This window comes from Spermophilus citellus, assembly GCF_964194105.1.
Source record: "Spermophilus citellus genome assembly, chromosome: 16".
Classification (NCBI taxonomy): domain Eukaryota; kingdom Metazoa; phylum Chordata; class Mammalia; order Rodentia; family Sciuridae; genus Spermophilus; species Spermophilus citellus.
In genome coordinates this window covers 12,120,453-12,141,610 of record NC_138196.1, presented here as the reverse complement: position 1 = coordinate 12,141,610, position 21,158 = coordinate 12,120,453, and the positions used below count along the sequence as shown (strand labels likewise).

Below are 21,158 nucleotides of genomic sequence, written 5' to 3'. Positions count from 1 at the left end.
CCAAGGGGACTGCGTCTTTGACCCTGCCCCTGGCGGAGCGTACACCGAGCTGGGAGAGGTTGGAGCAGCCAGGCTCGGGCTCCCGGGGCTGCTGGGGCCTGAGGCTGGGGTACCTCTGTGGAGCCTGCTCCTAGCAGAGTGTGGCAGGGATCGGAGTGGCTGGGTTCTGGTTCCCATAGCTGTTTGAGCCCAGGGCCCGGGAACCTGCGGGGACCGCGAGCTGAGGCCAGCTACAAGTGAAACTTGTGACGAGGGGCAGCGGGACTCTGACTCCCGGAACAGTATTGGCCCAGGGCTTGGGAGCCCGCGGGAACTGCATCTTTGACTCTGCTCCCAGCGGAGCGTGCACCGAGCAGGGAGAGTCTGGTGCGGCCAGGCTTGGGCACCAAGCAGGGAGAGTCTGGTGCGGCCAGGCTTGGGCTCCCGGGGCTGCTTTGGCCTGGAGTTGGAGAACCCGCGGCGGTTGCTCTGTGGAGCCTGCTCCTAGCAGAACGTGGCGGAGACCGGAGAGGCCGGCTCCTGGCCCCCGAAGCTGCTCTGACTCAGGGTTGGGGATCCTATAGGGACTGCTTCTTGGTCCGGGTCCTGCTGGGTGCTGCGGGGGCCTGGGGCGCAGCGTGGAGCTGCCACCTGTGCCCAGAGCAGGCTAAGGGACCCGCCGGTGTGGTATCACGACACCCCAACTGCAGCTGGGGCCGAGGAGAGTAGCCGCCCACGCCTGGAACAGGACCAGCGACCTGACGGCAGGGTAGCCAAGTCACCACACTTGGAGTGGAGGCTGTGAAGAGCCGCCGTCTGATCCTGCAAGGTAAGCAGACCTACGTCCCACTGGCAGGACAGGCTCGGCAGCCTGCCAGCGTGGTGGACAAGTAGCATCGAGGCAGTCACGTCACACTGGTTGGAGTGGGGATTGAACAGAGCCGCCGCCAGTGTCTGGAAAAGGCCCAGCGACCCGTTGGAGAGGCAGTTAGGTACCCCCACTGGGAGTGGGGGCTGAGCAGAACTGCCGCCCAAGCCCGCAAGGTAGGCAGATCTGAGACCCACCGGCGGAACAGGCTTAGAGGCCGACCAGCGTGGTAGACACGTCACAACAATTGGAGTAGGGGTGGAGCAGAGCTGCCGCCCACATCCAGATCAGGACCAACGATCCGAGGACGTGGTAGGAATGGCACCACAATTGGAGTGGGGGCAGAGTAGAGCAGCCACCCGTGCCCACAGGGTGGGCAGACCTACGACCAACCAGCGTGGTAGATAGATCACTCTAATTAGAGGAGGAGCACAGCCACTACCTGCCCTACAAGAGAGATACCCCAACTATACAAGAGCAATATAAATAAATAGGGGGAAAATTTCAAAAACACAACAGTTTCACCAAGCAGAAAGAAACGCAAGCATTATGAAAAGACAAGGAAAGAAAGGACCACAAGCAATGCAGGTCAACTCAACTCTAGAAGAGGTAATAGCTGCAACAGATGGAATGTCAGATAAAGAGTTCAGGATATACATGCTTCAGATGATCTGGAGTCTCAAAGAAGACATGAGACAGCAAAATCAGACAATGAAAGATCACATTGACAAGGAACTACAGAAACAAATCCAGGAAGTAAAAGATCAATTTCACAGGGAGTTAGAAGTAATAAAAAACAAACAAATAGAAATCCTAGAAATGCAGGAAGAAATAAACCAACTTAAAACCTCAATTGACAATACTACCAGCAGAGTAGATCACTTAGAAGATAGAACATCAGACAATGAAGACAACGTATTTCAACTTGAAAAGAACATAGACAGCTCAGCAAGACTGCTAAGAAACCATGAACAGAACATTCAAGAATTATGGGATAACATTAAAAGAACAAACTTAAGAGTCATTGGGATACAGGAAGGCACAGAGCTCCAAACCAAAGGAATAAACAATGTATTCAATGAAATAATACGAGAAAACTTCCCAGACTTGAAGAATGAAACAGAATCCCATATCCTAGAAGCCTACAGGACGCTGAAAGTGCAAAATCATAAGAGATCCACACCTAGATACATTATAATGAAGATGCCCAACATACAGAATAAGGAGAGAATTTTAAAAGCTACAAGAGAAAGAAAGCAGATTACATTTAGGGGCAAACCAATCAGGATAACAGCTGATCTCTTAACACAGACTCTGAAAGCTAGAAGGTCCTGGAATAACATTTTTCAAACACTGAAAGAAAATAGGTTCCAACCAAGAATCGTGTATCCGGCGAAATTAAGCTTCAGGATGGAAGATGAAATTAAAACCTTTCACGATAAACAAAAGTTAAAAGAATTTGCAGCTAGAAAACCATCTCTTCAAAAAATCCTTGGCAAAACATTACAGGAAGAGGAAACTGAAAATAACATTGAAAACCATCAGTGGGAGGTAGGAGAGTAAAGGGGGGAAAGTAATCAAAGAGGAAAACTAATCAGGTTTAGTAACATAAATAAACAAATATGACTGGAGGAACAAACCAAATCTCAATAATAACCCTAAATGTTAATGGCTTAAACTCACCAATTAAGAGACACAGGCTAGTCGAATGGATCACAAAACAAGATCCAACAATATGTTGCCTACAGGAGACGCATTTGATAGGAAAAGATATACATAGACTGAAGGTGAAAGGCTGGGAAAAAATCATTCCACTCATATGGACTGCGGAAACAAGCAGGAGTGTCCATACTCATATCAAACAAAATAGATTTCAAGCCAAAGTTAATCAAAAAGGATAAAGAGGGACACTGCATACTGCTCAAGGGAACCATACACCAACAAGACATAACAATCATAAATATATATGCCCCAAACAATGGGGCAGCTATGTTCATCAAGCAAACTCTTCTCAAGTACAAGAGTCTAATAGACCACCATACAATAATCATGGGAGACTTCAACACACCTCTCTCACCACTGGACAGATCTTCCAAACAAAAGTTAAATAAGGAAACTATAGAACTCAACAACACAATTAACAACCTAGAATTAATTGACATATATAGAATATGCCACCCAACATCAAGTAGTTACACTTTTTTCTCAGCAGCACATGGATCCTTCACAAAAATAGATCATATATTATGTCACAGGGCAACTCTTAGACAATATAAAGGAGTAGAAATAATACCATGCATCTTATCTGATCATAATGGAATGAAACTGAAAATCAACGATAAGAGAAGGAAGGAAAAATCATGCATCACTTGGAGAATGAACAATAGGTTACTGAATGATCAATGGGTTATAGAAGACATTAAGGAGGAAATTAAAAACTTCTTAGAGTTAAATGAAATCACAGACACAACATATCGGAATCTATGGGACACATAGAAAGCAGTTTTAAGAGGAAAATTCATTGCTTGGAGCGCATTCCTTAAAAAAAGAAAAAACCAACAAATAAACGATCTCATATATCATCTCAAAATCCTAGAAAAAGAAGAGCAAAACAACAGCAAAAGAAGTAGAAGGCAAGAAATAATTAAAATCAGAGCTGAAATTAATGAAATCGAAACAAAAGAAACAATTGAAAAAATTGACAAAACCAAAAGTTGGTTCTTTGAAAAAATAAATAAAATCGACAGACCCTTAGCCATGCTAATGAAGAGAAGAAGAGAGAGAACCCAAATTACTAGCATACAGGATGAAAAAGGCAATATCACAACAGACACTTCAGAAATACAGAAGATAATCAGAAATTACTTTGAATCCTTATACTCCAATAAAATAGAAGATAGTGAAGGCATCGATAAATTTCTTAAGTCATATGATCTGCCCAGATTGAGTCAGGAAGATATAGACAGCCTAAACAGACCAATAACAATAGAGGAAATAGAAGAAACCATCAAAAGACTACCAACTAAGAAAAGCCCAGGACCAGACGGGTATACAGCAGAGTTTTACAAAACCTTTAAAGAGGAACTAACACCAATACTTTTCAAGCTATTTCAGGAAATAGAAAAAGAGGGAGAACTTCCAAAGACATTCTACGAGGCCAACATCACCCTGATACCTAAACCAGACAGAGACACTTCAAAGAAAGAAAACTACAGACCAATATCTCTAATGAACCTAGATGCAAAAATCCTCAATAAAATTCTGGCGAATCGGATTCAAAATCATATCAAAAAAATTATACACCATGATCAAGTAGGATTCATCCCTGGGATGCAAGGCTGGTTCAATATACGGAAATCAATAAATGTTATTCACCACATCAATAGACTTAAAAATAAGAACCATATGATCATCTCGATAGATGCAGAAAAAGCATTCGACATAGTACAGCATCCTTTTATGTTCAAAACTCTAGAAAAATTAGGGATAACAGGATCATACCTCAACATTGTAAAAGCAATCTATGATAAGCCACAGGCCAGCATCATTCTGAATGGAGAAAAATTGAAGGCATTCCCTCTAAGATCTGGTACAAGACAGGGATGCCCTCTCTCACCACTTCTGTTCAACATAGTCCTCGAAACACTGGCCAGAGCAATCAGACAGACGAAAGAAATTAAAGGCATAAAAATAGGAAAAGAAGAACTTAAATTATCACTATTTGCAGACGATATGATTCTATACCTAACAGACCCAAAAGGGTCTACGAAGAAACTATTAGAGTTAATAAATGAATTCAGCAAAGTGGCCGGATATAAAATCAACACGCATAAATCAAATGCATTCCTGTATATCAGCGACAAATCCTCTGAAACGGAAATGAGGACAACTACTCCATTCACAATATCCCCCCAAAAAATAAAATACTTGGGAATCAACCTAACAAGAGAGGTGAAAGGCCTATACAATGAAAACTACAGAACCCTAAAGAGAGATATAGAAGAAGACCTCAGAAGATGGAAAAAATATATTACCAAAAGTTCTCTAAAAGTTCAATGCTATCCCAATCAAAATCCCAACAGCATTTCTTGTAGAAATAGATAAAACAATCAGGAAATTCATATGGAATAATAAAAGACCCAGAATAGCAAAAACAATACTAAGCAGGAAGTGTGAATCAGGCGGTATAGCGATACCAGACTTCAAACTATACTACAGAGCAATAGTGACAAAAACAGCATGGTACTGGTACCAAAACAGGCGAGTGGACCAATGGTACAGAATAGAAGACACAGTAACCAATCCACAAAACTACAACTACCTTATATTTGATAAAGGGGCTAAAAACATGCAATGGAGGAAGGATAGCATCTTCAACAAATGGTGCTGGGAAAACTGGAAATCCATTTGCATCAAAATGAAACTGAATCCCTTTCTCTCGCCATGCACAAAAGTTAACTCAAAATGGATCAAGGAGCTCGATATTAAATCAGAGACACGGCGTCTGATAGAAGAAAAAGTTGGCTACGATCTACATACTGTGGGGTCGGGCTCCAAGTTCCTCAATAGGACACCCATAGCGCAAGAGTTAACAACTAGAATCAACAAATGGGACTTACTCAAACTAAAAAGTTTTCTCTCAACAAAAGAAACAATAAGAGAGATAAACAGGGAGCCTACATCCTGGGAACAAATCTTTACTCCACACACTTCAGATAGAGCCCTAATATCCAGAGTATACAAAGAACTCAAAAAATTAGATAATAAGATAACAAATAACCCAATCAACAAATGGGCCAAGGACCTGAACAGACACTTCTCAGAGGAGGACATACAATCAATTAACAAGTACATGAAAAAATGCTCAACATCGCTAGCAGTCAGAGAAATGCAAATCAAAACCACCCTAAGATACCATCTCACTCCAGTAAGATTGGCAGCCATTAAGAAGTCCAACAACAACAAGTGCTGGCGAGGATGCGGGGAAATGGGTACACGTGTTCATTGTTGGTGGGACTGCAAAATGGTGCAGCCAATTTGGAAAGCAGTATGGAGATTTCTTGGAAAGCTGGGAATGGAACCACCATTTGACCCAGCTATTCCCCTTCTCGGTCTATTCCCTAAAGACCTAACAAGAGCATGCTACAGGGACACTGCTACATCGATGTTCATAGCAGCACAATTCACGATAGCAAGATTGTGGAACCAACCTAGAAGCCCTTCAATAGATGAATGGATTAAAAAATGTGGCATTTATACACAATGGAGTATTACTCTGCAATAAGAAATGACAAAATCATAGAATTTGGAGGGAAATGGATGGCATTAGAGCAGATTATGCTAAGCGAAGCTAGCCAATCCTTAAAAAACAAATGCCAAATGTCTTCTTTGATATAAGGGGAGTAACCAAGGACAGGGTAGAGCTTGAGAAGAAGATTAACATTAAACAGGGACGATAGGCAGGAGGGAAAGGGAGAGAGAAGGGAAATTGCATGGAATTGGAAGGTGAGCCTCAGGGTTATACACAATTACATATAAGAGGAAAGGAGGGGTAGGAGAAAAATTATTTAAGTGGAAGAAACGATTTATAGTAGAGGGGGTGGAGAGAGAGAAGGGGAGGGGAGGGGAGGGGAGGGGAGGGGGGATAGTGGAGAATGGGATAGACAGCAGAATACATCAGTCACTAGAAAGGCAATTTGTAAATCAATGGAAATGTAACTGATGTGACACAACAATCTGTATACGGGGTAAAAATGGGAGTTCATAACCCACTTGAATCAATCTGTGAAATATGGTATATTAAGAACTATGTAATGTTTTGAACAACCAACAATAAAATAAAAAAAAAAAGAAAATGACAGTCTAAAATAGTACACATCAGAAAGTGAAAAGTACCATAATGAAGGTAAAAATAAACAGCTATCGCTATTAAGAGATGGAAATGATCACACTGAGTTTTGAAAGATCAGAAATAACTTGATTAATGAGTTGATATTTGAGCTGAGCCCTCAGTTAGGAGTATAGTTTTGACTGTTCAGGGTTGGGGGAATCTCAGGGGAATATTAGGGAACTGTCATTGAAGTCAGCAAAGTAGGGCAGGTTTTCTAATGTAGCTGGATAATCCAGGATAATCCAAGAAACCCTGGATAATCCAGGTCAATCCGAAATGCAGAATTTAACTGGGAAATTAGGATAGGAGGGATGATTGACACCTGGTTATTGAGAATATTGAACTTAAGTCTGATGTAATTGGATTTGATTCAGTCATCAGTGAGAATCATTAAAATTAGAAGCAGTGTATACCATACACAAACTGAACTCAGGAAATTTATTCTGGCAGTTGGAAGTAGGGATGTATGAAGGATAGAAGTCTTGGAGAAGAACCCAATAGGTCATTATTATAACAATTAGGGGTGATGAGTGATGAAGATGTGTTTGAACTAGACAGAGTCAGTGGAATGGGTAAGACAGGAAGTGAATTTGAGTATGGAACAAAGTTTGTTAACAGTTTATGTTCTAATTTAAGTTTAGCATTAAGCTTACTGGTTTCAAAGACAGACCTAGGAACAAATCCTGACACTAACAACTGTCAACTGTGTCACCTTTGGTAAATTGTTGTAAACTATTTTAACTTTACTTTCTTTGTGTCAGTAAAATTAAATGAGATAATCTGTAAATATAAAAAAAAGAAAATAATAGCTTCTGTTCCCTGTTTTTCTGATTCAAATTCCAGTTACAACAAATAAAACCTATTTATAAGGTGGTTGAGTTAAATAAGAAAATATGAGTCAGCTCCTGGGGCAGCACCTAGGAGGTATGGGGGTAAATGCAGTGACTTTGTGGTCATGATAATATTTGTACTATTGGTAAACTACATCATGGGATCACTCAGAACTGAGGCTGGTCACCCAGTGAGCAATTTAACCCAGTGGGGTTAACTCCCATAGCGTCCTTGAAATGCCCTTGGCAGCAGCAACATTTGGAGGCTTTCCCTTGGCCTACAGCCAACAGGGAACAACTCAGGGGGCTTCAGAGTCTCCCCCGATTTACCGCTAGAGTCGACAGAATTGAGCTGACTCCTGAGAGCAGAGTAGCCACCCAGGGCTCCAGCCAAGAATTCCAGGACTGACCTGTGGTGGACTCCCAGCAGCTCGCCATAGACGCCCTCAGCGGGCGCCCCCTGGCGGCTGCGCGGCGCTCCCACAGCCCTGAGCGGCGCTCCCAGGGTCCTCCGCGACTCACAGGAAAGGCTGCGCACGCACTGCGCGCGGGGCGGAGCCTCTCGCAGCCAGATGGAGGGCCGTGCGCGGGGCTTCTTAGTAGCCTTCCAGGCGAAGGGCCGACCGGAGGCGGTGAGGATGTGGGTGCAGGAGCAGGACTTAGGCAGTGCGGCCCGACAGGTAAGTGGGCTGCAGGAGAAGGGCCGCCCAGACGCGCCACCTGGTGCACACCAGCTTTTTGCGAGCCGGGTCTGGAAGGAGGTTTCCCCGAGGGTCTCGGGGCTTCCCCTCCACCGGTAGTGGGTGGGCGCTCGCGTGGTGGGCGGAGCTCGGCGCGGGGCACTTCCGGGAGCCGGGCGGTGGGCGAGGAACTTGCCGGGTGGGGCGCCGAAGCCCGGGTCCAGGGCTCCGTCTGTGCGGGTGGCGCTGAGGTCGGACTCGGAAGACGCACCGCCCCGACGACTCTCCTGAGGGAGCCTGCGCCGGCCGCAGGTGGCTGGCCGCTGGGTGGTTCTCCTCCCCGCGGCTTTCGGGCCACGCACGCTGGCGTCGTCCTGCGCGGTCAGTCGGGGTCCCGTCCTGCCCTCGGGGAGCCACTGCAGCGACCCTCGCCGGCCTCCCCGGCCCGTTCCTCACGGGAGCCCGGGACCATCGCGGCGCCTGTGGGAGGCGGAGTCGCAGTCAGTCGTCTCAGGGAAGCGCTGGTGGAGCGCGGGCGGGGGGGGGGGGGGCGGGGGGGGCGGGGCGCGGGCGGGGGCGAGATTCCCTCCCGGAGAGCCGCGCTTCTCGGTGGAGAGAGCTCAGCCCGCCCCCGACTGTGGGGTCCGACCTGCGGTTCCGTGGCTCTCGGGAAACGAGGCGCCGTGCGGCTTCCCTCAGAGGGTGGTGGGCGGGTGGAGAGGGGCCTGTGTGCGCGGCTGGTCCGCCGCAGGGACCCAGAGAGACTGCCAGGGACTGCGGAGGTGGCGGGTCGCCTGGGAAGCCTTGGGAAGAGCAGTTGGGGTGTGAACTACCAGGCAGTGCAGGGAAGAGGGGGACACCGGACCCAAGGGTAGCGACTGGCCATCCTGTTGGTTAAAGTAAATGGATATTTTGGGAAACTGTTTGTGAGCTAAGATTTTTCTTTTCCTGGTTCCAGCAGTGGTGTGTGTTCTTTGTAAAACGTTTGGGGAAATAGCGTATGCCTTTGGTGGGTTCCTGGAGGTAGATACCACCGTCATGAGCCAGTTCTGTGATCGTTATCCAGCACTTGTACCAGGAAGCTAAACCGGGGGCTGCTTTTCCAGCCCTTCCTACAAAAAAATTTATGGTGACCTAATTCCCTATATTAAATCCTTTTCTGTCTAACTTCTTTTTGGATATATATATATATTTTTTTACTTTTGCAGTCATCTTCTAAGTATTAAATACTGTTATTTTTGTATAGTTTCATATCATTTTAATTAAACATGTTATTATATACTAATTATAGATTCACATGCAGTTTAAAAAAAAGAGATCCCATGGAACCTTCCTCAGTTTCCCCAGTGATAATATCTTGCAAAACTTGTGTAGAATATCATAGCCCAGACATTGACTGGAGTTTTAGAACGGAGGCCTGACTCTGGAGAGCCAACAGATCATTTAGAACAAGAGGAAGCTTCAAACTGCCAGGCATCCTGATCTCACAAGAGGGGAAGGTTAATCATGGCAAGGTCTTTTGGGCGGGGGTACCTGGACTGCCTCATTATAGTCACCTCCTCCTAATCACATCTGGTAAAGGGTCCATTTTCTAAAGGTGTGAGTGATTAGATTGGGTAATCCAGGGTAACTCAGTATCGTCTCCCCACCTCCAGGCCCTCAGCCTTAGTCAGGGCTGTGGAGTCCTTTTTGCCAAATAAGGTAACATTCACTGATTCTGAGGTCTGTGCATGAACTCTTTGAGGGTCACTCTATCCACCACTTCAACCTTTTACTTTTTTAAATATGTATCTTTATTTTTACTTATTATTTTATGAGGATTGAATCCAGGACCTCATATGTGTGACGCAAGTGCTCTTCCACTGAGCTACATCCCCATCCCATCAACCTTTTACTTTTGACTATTTTATAGATATAATTATAAATATATATAACATAAATATTTATAGTGTCTTGCCATCCTTGTTCAGTTTTAAACACCCTTTATGTAGCAGCGTCTCCATTCTTAACCCTGCTTCTCTGTTGGCGCACAGTGTAGTCCTATTTTCATTTTGTCCTTTAGCAGGGGCAGTCCACAGCCCAGTTGTACTAGGTTGTGGGGAGGCCAAAGAAGGTGCTGGAGACAGCATGGGAGACATGGTTTATTGGGGAAAGCTTCTAACAGATCAATGACGGCTCCAGGAAGAGTTCCGTGGCAACAGACTGAACAGATAGCATCTGGGTCCCTGAAGGTGCTTCTCCAAGCAGTACCTCTCTTGCTCCTGGTGTTTTGCCTGGTGGCTCTGGCCAAACAAGTGATATGTATCCTTTCCACAGAGCCCTCAGTTCTCTGCCCAGCCCCATTCAGGGAGGAGGCTTACATGTTAGACTGAGGAAGCAGTGACATCAGCATTAGTTTGTGTGTATGACCAGCATACATGCAAGAAAGTAGCTTTTTACAGATAACACTAACTTGCCCTAGTGCCCAGTGTGCATAGAGAAAGCCAGTGTCCTTCAAGATGATATGTATCTGCACTTTCCAGCCTAGCCTTGATCTCATTGGTCCCTTAATTTTGCTAGGTTTTTGTAAACAGAAAGGGAGCATTCAGGATCATGGTGTTTTACTGTCCCCCTTTTCTTTAAGGGACAATATAGCAGGAATGGCAGATTTAGATGAGTGCCATTAAGCAAGCATATGAACAGTCCATGTGTTGTTTGTCACATCACTTCCAGGAATACTTATTTCCAGGAAAGGACAGTGGCTTGAGACTGGGTATTATAGAACAAATCCCAGGCTGAGTTTCTCATCAATCAAGAAGATTATATAACAGTGACTGGCTATTTCAGGGCTTTGAATGGTAACCCAAGTCTACCCAAAAAGAAATTTGGAAATCAGCTAATGTTTGTATACATAGAATGTCCCAATAAAAGATAGAGCCAATGAAGTTTGACATTAAGGGAATGTAAGCAATGTTCTTCATTCAAAGCCTTAGAGCTTAGCCCACATATGTGCTGAAATGTCTGCTCTCTGGTTTTGCTCTATTTTTTTTATTTCTAGGAATTCATTTACGCCCTTATCAACTGGAGGGAGTCAACTGGCTAGCTCAGCGATTCCACTGTCAAAATGGCTGCATCCTGGGAGATGAGATGGGCCTCGGTAAGACCTGCCAGGTATGTTACTGTGAAGAAACACTGTTTACCTACACCGAAACACCTCCTCACAACTCATTATCATATTCCATTCATCTTGTGGCCTTCACCTATTATCATTTTGATGAGAACACAATGCTTTTAAAACTCCAGAGCCAATGGCTCCAGAAAGATCTGTGAACTGCTTTAGATGGAAAAGAGGTGGGAAATAGTTATTTTCTGGATATGAGGCAGCATTGCAAGGTCATTTCTCCAAGACTGGGCCTCTCTTTCAACTGCTGGGCATTGATTCTGGGGGTTGTTATATGAAGAAACTGACTAGGGGAACACTATTTTCCTTTGCAGTCACTGACGTCAGTTTTGCACTCACTAATATTTTACTTTTCTGGTTAATCCATTATAGCCTATCCATCTCATCCCTAGCATTACTGTGGTCAAGTGTTCCTTAGCCCGGATCCCTAACATTATATACACTGTGGTTGCCACACTAACATTACAGATAAATCCAGGTTTCCTGGAATGATTACCTGGCTTTTCTTATTCTAGAATCTGATCTGAGCCCCTTGAAACTAAGATTCCCAGCTCTGGGCACTATCTCCTATAGTGAATTTTAGCTGAGAGAGGACAGTCAGCAAGGATACTCTCAATTAAGCCAATGTCTTTCTGTCTGTCTTTCTGTCCCTCTCTCTTTCTCTCATATTTTCTTAGGGTAGAATGTGTCCTGTGGGCCTTCTCAGGGAAAACAGGGCAAATGGTTAGGTCTCTAGCCTCCCAAATCAAATCTATTATAATTTGCCTACCTTCCTATGCATTTCACAAGATTTTAATAAAACAATTTTTATATTTCCACCTCATTTCCCTCCCTCACAGATTATTTAGAACTTGAAAGACCATCAGCTGGCAGGGTTGGACATCTGTGCCTCTGCCAGAGCAGTACTAACTCCAGAGATGGGAGTTCAAATCATTCCCACAGGAGTAAAAGGACCTCTTCCCAAAGGAACAGTAGGCTTATTATTGGGACGCAGCTCTTCTACTCTAAAAGGACTTATGATAAGTCCTGGGGTAATTGATCCCGATTATGAAGGTGAAATAAAAATTATAGCCAGTTCTCCAAAGGGTATATCAGTAATTTCACCAGGAGACAGAATAGCACAGTTACTAATAATACCCAGCCTACATGATAAATTTTCCAGTCGTACTGTAGAAAGAGGTTCCAAGGGAATAGGCTCCGTAGGTGTAGATTGGGCTATGCTTTCTTTAAATTTAGATTCTCTCCCCATGCTAAAACTAAATATTCAAGGACGTGAATTTAATGGGCTACTGGATACAGGTGCAGACCTTAGCATCATCTCTCATCAAGAATGGCCAAAACATTGGCCATTACAACAAGCCACTCAAACGCTTCGAGGCCTAGGAGTGGTGACTAATCCCCATAGAAGTGTTCTGTTTCCTTGTTTCTTTACACTGTAGTTTGGCAAATATGTACTTCTGAAATTTTTATTTGGCCATAATTTCCAAACTTAGAGTCTAAGTTGCAAAAATAAAAATAGTGAAGAGACTATCCTTATAACTTTTACCCAGACTCTTATGGTTAACATTTTATCTCACCTGCTTGATCATTTTCTCTCCTACTCTCCCTTGACCATTTCCTCCTTGAATTGGGTTCTCAGGATGAATGTATTTATATTAGTGTGAAGGCATTGCAGAGAAACAGACGAACATGATCTTGCAAGGCAAACACCTCAGGTGTCTTTGCAGGAACTCCAGGAGACTGGAGGCATCTTTTGTGTTACAAGAGAAAGGAAACGGCTTCCTCTGGGCTAGAGGACACAGAAGAATCTGGAGGCCCACGTTTTGAAGCTCATCCCATGAAACATCCCCACTGCAAGCTTCCAGTGTCATTCTTTCCTATATCCACCTTGTTGACAGAAGAAATCTATTGAGGTTATACATTTAGTCTCCTGAGTAGCTTTGTTACCTATATAATTTTACTTCGTTCCTCCCTCCTGTGCAAGAGAGGAGGATCTCTCTAAATGTTGCCACAGTTCATATTTTCATAAATGTAACTACTGGGATCTGTCAATTTATTTTTGTTTTTATAAATTTGTTATTATTTTTTCAGGGCTGGGAAATGAATTTAAGGAGGCTTCTACTCTTGAGCTATGTCCCCACTCTCTTTATTTTTTGAGATACGGTCTTGCCAAGTTTCTGAGGCTGGCATTGAACTTGAGATCCTCCTGCCCAACTGTCTCCCAATTAACCCATATTACTATTGTGTGCCACTGTGCCTGGCTGTCATTTTATTTTTAAAAAAAATAATAATTCTTTTGAAGCTATAAACAAAAGACAGCCAAATCACAATCTTAAGAATCACTGTCACTGTGATTTAAATGCCATCATTTAAAACTGCTTTGAATGCTAAATTTTCACCTGCTACTTGCACCTTATCCCAACTGATCACTGGGAAAGTCCTTAGTAAATATAATAGTATGGTACTCAGGAGTTGCCACAACCTCTTTACTACAGCAATAGTCCTTGCTGCTCTCTGACTGGTGAGTGTTGTCAAATCCTATCTCGATGGTTTGCTTCTTGGATCTCTTCTGTTACCAAACAAGTAAATCTAGTTCCCTCCAAAGGTGGGCATGACAGTGTATTTCTGAAAGTGACTCCAAGCTCCAAGGGATGAGAGTGAGTTTGAGGGGGAAGAAGGAAAGAGAAAGCAAGCAAGCAAGCTAATATTGTACTAATCACCCCTGTGGACAACTAGGGAGACATTTTGCTAGGCGTCTTGGAGGAAACATAGGAAAGAACTTATTTATTGCCCCTGCATTTCAAAGGAAGAAAAAATTTATCAACTGGCTTCTATCCCTTGTATTAGGAGTTGCCACATGGGGTTTAATTCTCTCATAAATTTAGATTTTCTTTATTCTCAGAATGGGTGATGGTTTCCTGGCCATTGCATTTAGGACAACGGAAGGGAAGCTCAGGGAAAGAAAATACTCTAAACAACTGATGTGAGATCACACCAGCAAATTGTAGGTTGGCATCAAAACCTGGAGTAAGAAGGAGGGCTGAAATAATGTAAGGTTAGATACAAGTTGGATTTGTTGTACTTGTCACTTAAGGAAGAGGAGAAGTATTAATATTACAGGTTTAAAATGTTAATAAAAATAAGAATATTTTTGCTAATTAAATGGGGATAAGATTTGTTTTCATTTCATATGACCACTGTACTAGGCTGTTTTCCATTACCAAAACATGAACCCCTGGAGACACACTCCAACTATATCTAAACCATAGTAGCTGCCCAAGCACCAAGCTTGATGGCTTAAAACAACACTCGTACAGTTCCAAAGGCCAGAAGTCCAATTTTTTTAAAAAAAAATGCCTTCACAACAACATTTTGTGTTTGACCAAACATCTGGACACCTCAGCCTAGCCAGATTGACTTACAGAATGAAACATCAGTGTCGTTTTCAAAGTGTATTACTCTAGTCAAAGTGTATTACTCTAGCTCAAAGTGCATTACTCTAGTCTCTGTTTCCATCATCTTGTGATTGTCTCTCTAGTTCCAATTCCCCCTGACTCCATCTATGAGGACGCTGGTGATTACATCAGGTCTATTCATATAAATCAGAATAATATTCTCATGTCAAAATCCTTTACTTCATTAAACCTTGATTTTTTTCACTTTCTCTCTTTCCTATCACATTTCATTATCAACAATAAGAAGATAGTAGACTGTATCTTCAGCAGTTTGATGGCTTTTCTCAGCAAATAATCAAAGGTGTTGTCTACAATTCTACTTTTCATATACCCATAGGATGTAAATCAGCAGTGTTTGCCCTCTTAGGAAGTGTTTGCTGTATAAAAAGATCCTCTTGCTTCCAGTTTCTAATAACATGCTTCTCATTCCCAAGTCCTCACTAACAATGTTTTTGAAGTGCAGATTTCTGTTAATGGTAGGTTTGGGATGATTTATATACTCTCTAAGATAACGTAGGCTTAATCTTCTGTGACTTTCAAAATTCTTCAAAATTCTATTCATTAGCCAAGTTAAAAGTCACTTCATGAATTTAGGAATGTGTCACAGCAGCACCCTACTTCCAGATACCAAAATGTGTGTCAGTGTCCTGTTGCTATAACAAAGTACAACAAATTTAGTGGCTTAAAGCAATACAATTACTTTCACTTAGAGTACTGGAGAACAAGAGTCCAAAGTCAGTTTTTCTGGGTATAAAATCTAGGTATTAATGAGACTAATACCCTCTATAGAAGCTTTGGGAGATAATCCAATTCTTGGATTTTTCAACTCCTAGAGGTCATGTAGGTCATACCTTCACTTGTGGCTCCTGCCTCCATTATCAAAATGTATCACTTTGATCTCTGTTATCATCATAGCATTCCATTCTTTCTAAAGTGACTTTTCCCCCCTCCCTCTTCTGAGAACCCTGTGATTACATTGGATCTCACATGGAGGAATCAGTCTAATTTTCCTATCTCAAAATCCTTAACTTTCTCCCATCTGCAAAGTCTCTTTTGCCATAAAGGTAGTATTTGTGGATTCTAGGGATTAGGACATGGGCATCTTGATATTAAGAGGAAAACTGTCAATGTACCAGAGGTCCTCCATTTCAAGTTTCTTTAGAGAGTATAATTGAGTGTGAGAAGCCACTATTCTGCAACCAAATGGAAAAATATATACATATATATATGTGTGTGTGTGTGTGTGTGTGTGTGTGTGTGTGTATAATATATTCCTTTTAGTTGTTGTTTTAAAACTTTTATTCTGTATTTTTGAGGTTTATAATATGATATCATGGGATATGTATAGGTAGTAAAATGATTACTATAGAGAAGCAAATTAACATATCATAGTCTCACATACTTTTTTATGACAAGAGTAAGTAAAATCCACATATTTAACCCAAATCCCCAATACGATATAATTTTATCAACTAAAGTCCTTATGCAGTACATTAGATCCCTATGCCTATTCATATAGCATACCTGACACATTCATCCTCTGAACTACATCTCCCCATTTCCTTTCCCCAATTCCTGTTTTATACTTTATTTTTATAGATTTTGATTTTTTTTAGATTTCAATGCAAGTGAAATAATGCAATAGTCTTCTTCCTTTTTTTTTTTTAGGTACTAGGCATTTAATCTAGGGGTGTTTTACCTCTGAGTCACATCCTTAGCCCTTTTATGTTTTATTTTGAGACAGGGTCTTGCTAAGTTGCACAGGGCCATGTTAAGTTGTTGGGGCTGGTTTTGAACTTGTGATCCTCCTGCCTCAGCCTCCGGCGTCAGTAGGATTACAGGTGTGCACTGCCATGCCCCGCTATTGCTTTTCTTTATGTGTCTGGATAGCTTACTGAGCATGATGTCCTCTAGGTGCATCCATCCGTGGCAAATAGCAGGGTGATATTTTTCTTCTTTTTATTTGGCTGGACTATCTCATTAGGTGTATGCCATGGTTCCTCTCTCCATTCTTCTGCTGGCAAATTTTTTTTCCCAATATCTGCTGCTATGAGCAATGAAGCAGTGGGCTTTCAGTACCTTATTCATGAGGTTGTACTCTCTTCTTTAGGTACAAGCCCAGAGGAGGGACTTACCAGGTCATATGATAGTTCGAGTTCTAATTTCTTTGGGAACTTCTCAACTTCTTTCAAACAATCTATATTCTCATGAACAGTATACACATACACATAATAAAAGGAATATTATTTTCTTTTATTATTTCAGTTAAACCACACCCTTGATGACATGTCTTATCTCTTGTCTTTTCAATAACAGCTGTTCTGTTGAGTGTGAGGTGCTATCCCACAGTTTTAATTTGCATTTCCCTAATGATCAGTTTTGTTGTGCACATTTTCAAGTATTGATTGGGCTACATTTTTGTTTTCTTTGAAGAAATGTCTGCTCAGGTCTTCTGTCCAGTTTTCATTGGGTTATTTGTTTTTCTACTATTCATTTGTAAAAGTCCTAAATTTTGTATATTAAGACTATATCAAATGTGTACTTTACATGTGAGATATGTAACATTTTTTTCTCAATCAATAGGGCTGCCTTTGCATGTTGTCTATCTTTGTGGAAGCTTTTTACTGTGATATAATTCTATTTACTCATGTTTGCTTTTGTGGTCTTAGTTTTTGCTGTGGTACTTAACATCATTGCCAAGGGTTGAAGTTGTAGCTCAGTGATAGATGGTTTGCCTAGCAGGTAGAAGGCCCTGTGTTCAATTCCTCCCCACACGAACACAGTCATTGCCAAGGTAAATGGGGTTATCTTCTATGATCTTCAGAAATATTATTTCATCTCTTCTTTCTTCTTAACTATCATACATGTGGGAAAGGGACCTTGAAAAATATGTAAGAGTAATGTTCAAAAATTGTGTTTTATAGAGGCTTTAGGATAGTATTTGGAATGAAATTTTGGTGGCAATACCTTTAGAGACCCAGGCAGGATGGGAATATCCTTTGGATTAGAAATGCCTTCTTTGTTGGCAAGTGTTACTCTGGACATTGAATCTGACTGGCTTCCACAATAGAATTATAGTGAAATTTGAAATATAAATGGGATATAAACAGCTATATATGGAAGGAAGGGTAGTATAGGCAAAGGGCAAAATGTAAACGAACACTAGGGGATGTAGAATACATATTATGAAATGACCTGCTTGGTGCCGCAGCCTTGATACCCAGACAGCACTTTCTGATGATTCCAATCTGCTAGTTCTGCAGAAAGTGTCCTCTGTGAGCTCTCTTTTAGTTGTTTTTGAAGCTGGTTTAACTGAAATAATAAAAGAAATAACATTCCTTTTATTATTGTGCAAAGGCCATGTTGTATTTCAATCTCAAAGTGTAGTCACCAAGTTTTATTTCAGCAAGTAATGAGGGGAAGTTCTGTTTCACTTTTCCCTGTGACTGAAAGGAGGATGGCTGGAGCTGCAGTGTCTCACAGGGACCTTTGGGGAAAGTTCCTTCTCCTATACATGTATAACTTCTCTTCATGGAATTTAAAACTAGCCTATGGTGTCAGTCCTCTCTGTTTCCTCTTTACCTTCCCCCAATTAACTAGATCATTCGTTCAACAGATATTTATTGGGTTTTGACTATGGATAAAAGCAGATACAAGATAAAGGAGAAAACTGAGCTTTCTCATCAAGGAGTTCATATATATCATACATATATGAACTATGTATTCTTCTTCTACTTCTTTTTTTTTTGGTACTGGGGCTTGAACCCAAGGGTCCTTAAACACTGAATCACATCCCCCTCCCTTTTTAATATTTTATTTAGAGATAGGGTCTCTCTGAGTTGCTTAGGGCCTCACTTAGTTGCAGAGGCTGGCTTTGAACTTGTGATACTTCTGCTTCATTCTCCTAATCCCCTGGGATTACAGGGGTACATCCCAGGGTCCAAATCCATATTGTACTCCTGAAAACAAACTTCCTCCTGGAAACTTTCCCAGGCTGAAATCAACTCACGTAAATGCATGCCTCTTTCAGGTTACCTACAAGTAGGTTAGACAACTAACCCTGAATCACAAGTAAGTTCTTAAGGGATTCTTGCTGCAGAGAATACACACAGAAGAATGAGGCAAAGAAGAAGGGCTTGAGATAGACTGTGGACTGTCAGCTAACGTACTCTCAAAAGTAGGAAATGCTAATAAGGTTATGGAGAAGTGTGGAAGGTTTTAAGAAGGAATATACTCCAGATATTTAAAGTGATTACTCTCGTAGTTTTATCTAGGGGACATGAGATGCTAAAGCTGAATCTCACCTACATTACATTGTGAGTAAAACTAACTTTTGGAGGTCTAAAAACAAGCTACCACTAGTCACCATCCTAACTTATTCAGAGTAACACAGGCTTTTTAGTAGGCAGTTACTACCTTAGGAGTTGCAATTTTAAGGGCAACACAAAGTTTTACTTTCCTATCCAGTGCTACTATAAATCAAAACATTTTATATGAAGGCATTTCACATTCAGATGTATGGAAAACTTTTCTACAAGTCCTTTGTAAAAATGATAATTAGTAATTATTAATAATTTTAATAATTAGTAATTATTAAAGACAAAATAAATAATACTTTTACTGCATTTCACATGGTTTAAGTAGACTTAACTCTATATTCCTAAATGGCAAAATATATGTTTTTCCATCTTTTTTACCAATAGAGAATATTTGAAAATATATTGTTATATTTTTGATAAATTCCCAATAACATTTAACAAAAGTTAAATTCATCTGTACATTTTCCATTTTCACAATATACTTTATCTAACTTTTGTTGATTTTTTTGTACATTGAATGCTTTTTTAAAAATCTTATACTTTGAACATGGAATCATCATTTATTGAAACCCACATCATTATTATCTATACTGAAATTGACAGTGAAAGGAGAGGATACATTTATTTTTTAAAAAAGGAATATTACATGTTTTATAGAGTAACATAAACATTAGATTTGTTTTTTTTAATAAGAATAGATTGAAAATATATTCTGAACTTCAATATCAATTTTTACCCCATAACTATTGGGTAAAAAAATTGACAGAAAAGTATATTGAGGGCTTTTGCTGGTGTATCTTTTTTTTTAAGCATGTGTTTGACACAAAACAGCTCTAGAGAAAGGTCTTTGTTGGGAAATTCAATACCAAACAGCTGAAGAGAAGGAAAAGTTATGTGAGGCTGAGAGAAATGAAGAACCAATTACTAGACATGGTTTTAATTTGACTACATGCAGTTGATTGTTGATATCCTAGCCACCAAGGAGCTGCCTAACCTCCTTTCAGATCAGTCTATGCTGGGAAGAGGGAGGGTGGGTAAGAAGCATTTACCAGTTGTTTTCCATTTGTTGGAGTTCCACTGGAGAACTGTACCTCTCAACTGTACTTTATGGATTGCTAGCTCAGACCTCAAAGAAACAGGGCACAGCCACAAGAGAGGATTCTGCAGAACCCAGTGCAGAGGCATGAACAAGGAACAAATGAGTTCAAGCAGCCATGAAATAGCACAAAAAATGATACCTGGATATCTTTTACAGTTGTCTAAAATACAAATACTGATTTGGGGGTTTGTATCTAACTATACAACAAAAAAATTATAAATATTTTGGTGATATTTCCATTGGACCACATTCACAATGTATACATTTAAAAATTTACATCTCTTCATAATTACAAAAATCTAGGAGATATTTGATTTGTTCAAAAAATGATCATTAATCTTTTTACTATCATTTTGCTGTTGAAGAGTGATAATTAATATTTATGATGAACTATACAAAAGTACTAGCTGACAGATTTCTGGAATTTATATCTTTTCCACTTAGTTGTTTAGCATCAAACTGTCTTGACATCTGCATAAAGATTTGAGGAAATGTAGTCTGAGAATTTGGTTAATGGAAAGTATAATGGGATTTAATCCTCATTGTTGGGCAGGTGGGTGGTTATGTAAATGGTTTCCCATGCAGCAAAGATATTCCTACACCCACTAGAAAAAGCTGCTGATATTCAAATTAGTGTCCGAGTTCTCCTCAATCTTCCCCTCCATAAGACATTACATATATTTTGCTGAATATTCAAAACTGAAAATCCTTTACCTTTGGAAATAAAATTTCTACTTAAAACCTTTTAGTTTCAAAATCTTTCAAAGAAGCTTTTTGTTGTTGTTGTTATAAATACTTAAACTGATCCGCAGATGGCAGAGAGTTAAGATTTTGGTAGAAAATGTGTGGAAATTTCAATAGGAAAATTTTATGATGAT

General features: G+C 41.0%; 1 long non-coding RNA gene across 1 annotated transcript; it reads left to right on the top strand.

Moving 5' to 3' along the window:
* Positions 1–8,461: 8,461 nt before the first annotated feature.
* LOC308634964 lies at positions 8,462–11,402 on the top strand. The gene is made up of 3 exons (XR_014019124.1): positions 8,462–8,628; positions 10,310–10,478; positions 11,285–11,402. It is a non-coding gene; the product is annotated as an uncharacterized lncRNA (long non-coding RNA).
* Positions 11,403–21,158: the final 9,756 nt, after the last annotated feature.